The following is a 5,363-nucleotide window of genomic DNA, read 5'->3' as shown; positions in this document are numbered from 1 at the left end:
CCCAATCAAAAGGCCTAGGATGACTTTTTCCCAAAAAATCTCGATTTGCAGAAAAATCTTTAGAGGCTGAGTCAACGTTCCTAAAATGACTTGTCATATGACAGAACTTTCAATTTCTGAAATCATATTCAAATTCGCGGTTAATTTCAATCTGACGTGTTTTTAGCTTGATCTAAGCTATTAGGTAACTTTTAAAACTTTTCAGTGCAAATGACCCGTAATCGATTTTCTCTGAGCCATAATAAACCCCTTCGACATATTGGCGACTCTCGGTTGTCATGAAAATCTCAAGATTTCAAATACAGACACAAGGTACCAAAACGATAGAAAAATCAAACTAGTGTTGATCGATGAGAATTTTACAATTTAGTGGAATCGCCCACATTTAACCACGCATCTCAGTCGAACCGACCTATCTTTGATCTCTAATCAATTTACGTCTGTGCCGTAATGATCTCGGCAGATGAACACGGTCTAGCAGCCAATTCCTAGTCAAATCCTCAAGTCTATATGCCTTAAAATCCTTAATACCTTCTCTAAATAGTCTAGTTTTCTTACGAGTAATCGGCTCTGAGAACAGCACTATAGGTGTATCGATAAAATGCCCGATTATTCAATTGAAAGCATAATTGAAAATCTAGAATGTCACAGTAGGACGGTGATGATTGGGAGTGATGTGGGGCAATACACTTGTAGGCGTGTTGGTTTTTGTGGTGTTGTATTCCACGACAGTCACTTTTTGGTATTGGTCCCAAGGATGGCTGTGTGGAAGGAGTGATGTGTACGTGTGTCACTTAGGGGTGAGCGTTGTTCCTAGGTAGAACCGGGAATTGGAGAACCACACCGAACGGTCCGATTCCCAGTTCCCTTTTTTGGGGAATCGGCAGTTTTGGTTCCAGTTCCGATTCCCATCGGAACCGGAATCGGAATAATTTAGGGCTTTAAGCCCCAAATCAATTACCCTACTTCACTTCACACTTTCACAGAAATCTCTCCCGTTCTTTGCCTCATCCATCACCAATGCTGCTCGCCCTCCTCAACGCCGTCGGACGTTGCTTGCCCTCGACGTCGCCGTCATACGCTACTGCTGGATGCCGCCACCGGACGCAACTAACCCTCAACCCCGCTAACCCTCGACGCCGTTGGACGCCAGTCGCCCTATGCTTGCCTCGCTGCTCAGCCACCACCGGTCGTCTCGCCGCTGGACGCCAGTCGGCTCGCGCTCACCCAGTCGTCCCCGAAGCAACTCACCTAGTTGCCCTCAACGATGCTCACCCAATCACCCCCGACGCCCCTTGCCAAGCCTCCACCGAAGCCTCAGCTGCCCTCGATGCTGCTTGCAAAGCGATGGTTCTTTGTTAGCGGACGAGAAGCATGCTACCTATGAAACCGAGGGATCTTGACGTGGAATGTATAGATGCCGAAGCGATGGTTCTTTGTTAGCGGGGGCTTTTTTAGGTTGAGTTTGATGTTTGGATATGGTGGGTTGGGGGGATGATTGATGAAGAATTCTGAGTAACTCATTCGAGGGATGTGCACCTGGTTTAGTCAAGTTGAAGCGGAGAGATGATTATGCTGCCAGGATTGTGCTTGTTTAATTGAGATGTCGTATTTTTATTGTGTCCATCGTGTTTGCTTCTGTGGATTTGATGTTGGAGACGTGATTCTGTAATAGGATTAATCACGTTGAATTGTTTCTTCGAGTCGAGTTGCTTCATGTTCTTAAATGTCGGTTCCAGGTTGAATTAGTTTGTTGATACAAAACGAAGCTGCGTTTCTCTTGGCAGTGAAAGGTTTTGATGTGATTGTCGTTGGAATACAGGGCCGGTTCATGGTAATAGATTGCCTGCAGCCTCTTATTTGATAATTTCGAGTTTACAGTATTTAGTGTCTTGACATATTGTGTAGGAACCCACAGGTTTTTTCCTTTTTCCCATCTTATTTGTGTCTTGACATATTGTGTAGTTCTTTCTCTGATATTTAGTTCTTGTCATACTATGCAGAGACCGTGAAGGAGTTGTATGACAAAATTCTTGAGTCTGTTAACACGAAAAGAACAATGGCTCCAAACGCATGGGCGTCGTCGATGATTGAAAAATGCAAGAACAGAGAGGATATGAAGCTTCTCTTTGATATCTTGCAGAACCTACGCAGATTTGTCAGTTGACTTCTTGCCCCATTTGAGAAGTATAGTTTTAATTTTTGAGTAGTTGATAAATTCAACTGTCTTTTCTTTCATCGCAGAGATTGTCAAATCTTCGAATTCATGAGAATTTTAACTGCAACCTTTGTTGAGAAGTCACAAAAGCATGTGTGCGTGCAAGGGCTCTTGACTTTGGTGAGCTTTATCTACACAAGTTGTTTGCCAAGTTCAAAAATTCTATATCATGCTGATATATTTACGTGATTCTTCATCTGCATTCAATTGTTGCTACTTACGCTACCATTAGCACAATCATTTTGTTGTATATTGCTTGTTCTCAAATGATCTTTTTACCTCAAGCCTGTCATGCTTGAAGAACATATTCAGAACATATTTTGTTGCTTATGAAAACTTTTGACCATCCCGCTGGTAGCTAGTTGTGCTTTTGTGTTTTTTCTTTCCTGGATACGTCAATTATGTAAACCAGAATTTTGTCCTACGCAGATGCATCACGTCTATTAAGCACGTGTATGGAACTAACACGACACAACATATTCAAGAAATAGTTTTTCATGTGTAAATGTGTAAAAGGATATTCAATTTAAAGTATAGAACATTGTTAAATGTGTGTATAAACTTGTCCTGTGGAGGTATCCTTCTTCGTTATAGAATCATAAAATAAAAATAAAAAAGAACCCGTTGGAACTTGGAACCGACCTTGGAACCTGTGATAGGGTAGGTTCTAAGTTCTTGGTTCTAACGGGTAAGTTCCAGATTCCAAAAAATGAGAAACTTGTACCAAGGGTAAGTTCCAGGTTCCAGACGGAACCAAACTGGAACCGGGAACTGCTCACCCCTAGTGTCACTAGTGGGAAAGTAGGCTACTTTTTGGATTATTCCAAAATTAGGACTAACTATCCTTTTTGGCTATGTTCACCCATGTAATTAAATAAAGCTAATGAAATGGAAACCAATTGTTATGTTCCGATAGTGCCTGTCCTATTTAATTCATGTTGTAAATACTAACCGTTAATGAAGCTTCCGCATATAAATTAGACAAAAAAGGTTGGTTAAATTATCATATTAGTAGGGTGGCGTGCCTAGGGGCATCACACATCAAACTGATTGTAGTGCCACTTAAGGTAAAAATATAACCCAAGGTGTTCTTCCATTTTGTCCAAAACCCTATCAAGATTTGCATTTAAAAAGTCTTGTAAAGTAATGTCGTTTTTTGTAAAACATATTGACATACTTGAAGTGCCTCTCAAATATCTTAATAGCCCCTTTACAACTTTCTAATGCTTTAACCCTATATTAACCACGTATCTGCTCACAACTTCCATCATGTGAGCTATGCATGGTCTGGTATACACTATATCATACATCAAAATACCAACAGCGAAGGCATAAAGCACCTTGGGCATATACTCTTGCTCTTCATTCATATTTGGCGACCACTTCTTCGAGAGCTTAAAGTGACTTCTTAAGAGTATTTGTTGGCTTTGCATTCTTGAACTCCAAATCTTTCCTTTACCTTTTTAATATACTTTTCTTGAAATAACTTTAATTTTCCTTTGAATCTATCTCGCATAATCATCATGCCAAGAATCTAATTTGCCGCTCCCAAGTCTTTCATCTCAAACTCTTTTGATAATTGCTACTTCAATAGGTTAATCTCCCCCTTGCTAGATCCTACAATGAACATATCATCCATATACAACAACAAAATAATATAGCAATTATAAAATTTCTTGAAGTAACAACAATTCATTTCACTTTTAATGAACCTATTACCACACATAAACATGTTAAATTTTTTGTACCATTGTCTAGGGACTTGCTTCAAGCCATGCAAACTTTTTATCAACTTGCAGACATAATTTTCTTTTTTAAAAACTTGATTACCTGCTAACTGTACCACATAGATATCCTCACTTAAGTTACCATGGAGGAATGCAGTTTTACATTTGACTTTTATAAATGTAAATTCTCAGCAGCAACACTACTCAATATTATCCTTATAGTAGTTATTTCCACAAATGAAGAGAAAATCTCTGTGTAATCAATTAATTTCTTTGCTGAAAAACCTTTTCCCACTAACCTTACTTTAAGCCTCTTTTTGCCATTAGGTTTTTCTCTGACTCTGTACACCTACTTGTTTTACACTCCTTTCTTCCCATCTAGCAATTAAATTAACACCCAACTTATGTTCTTATCAAATGAATCCAACTCATCCTGCATTGCTATCCTACTTATCAAAATTTTTAACCAGCACTAATTTTTAAAATTTTCTGGTTTGCCAACATCAGTCAAGAGCAAACAATGCAATGACAGAAAATACCTCTACATAGATTTAGATGTTCTACTAAATCTTCTTAAAGTGGGTTTGGGTATATGTGATTCTTATTTTAGGTTTTGATTAGAGTCTATACAGTTTCAGGATTTCTAACTAGAAAACTCTTTAAAACCCCACCAATTCAATCACTCTAGTCTCCACCGTTTGTTTTTACACTAGATTCTACCTTAAATTTGTCATTGTATAACATGTTTTCATTGAATGTAACATTAGTTGTTCTTATCATTTTTTTCTATTTTGTTCATCCTAGAACCAATAGTCAAAATAATCAGAATGATATCCAATGAAAAACATTTTTTGAACTTTTGCATCAAGCTGATCTCTATTTTTAAAATCTATGGTGTTGTCTCATATTCGGTGGAATTGCAACACCAATATTTGGTGGATTCAATATTCCACCAAATGGTGGATTTGCATTACCAAATAGTCTCACATTGTCACCATTGGCTACTGTTCCTGCTAGCTCCGATTTTCAACGTTTGGCAAAGTTATATTCTGTTGAATGTTCTAGTTTGCGGAGTTATTATTATTGAGTCCACTTATGGTAGCATAAATAGGGTTACTTTAATTATTCCCATTAGCAAGGCCAACTATATTGGAATAATTTTGATTCTTACCGTTGACAACTTTAGAAATCTGTGATATTCTCACCACCGGTGGTAGAACTATTTGGCTTAAATTGTCAACATTATTAACTTGGTAAAAGAATTTGAAGAAACGTACCCCACCATCGCTTGACTTCGTCGCATTGGAAATGGCTGACTTGATGGCCCAATTTTTGAAGTTAATCCATTCATCACATTACCAATCATGGGCCTAATCAATCCAGTAAGGTGATTTTACACATGATTGGCTATGTCATTC

At 38.4% G+C, this 5,363-nt stretch overlaps 1 long non-coding RNA gene across 1 annotated transcript; it reads left to right on the top strand.

The window, feature by feature from the left end:
* The first annotated feature begins 1,906 nt into the window (after nt 1–1,906).
* On the top strand, nt 1,907–2,393 carry LOC108955282. The gene is made up of 3 exons (XR_001981327.2): nt 1,907–1,918; nt 2,004–2,158; nt 2,245–2,393. It is a non-coding gene; the product is annotated as an uncharacterized LOC108955282 (long non-coding RNA).
* Nucleotides 2,394–5,363: the final 2,970 nt, after the last annotated feature.

This window comes from Eucalyptus grandis, chromosome 9, assembly GCF_016545825.1.
Source record: "Eucalyptus grandis isolate ANBG69807.140 chromosome 9, ASM1654582v1, whole genome shotgun sequence".
In the NCBI taxonomy this organism is placed as follows: Eukaryota; Viridiplantae; Streptophyta; class Magnoliopsida; order Myrtales; family Myrtaceae; genus Eucalyptus; species Eucalyptus grandis.
The sequence above is the reverse complement of the archived record's forward strand: the minus strand, read 5'-3'. Positions and strand labels throughout refer to the sequence as shown.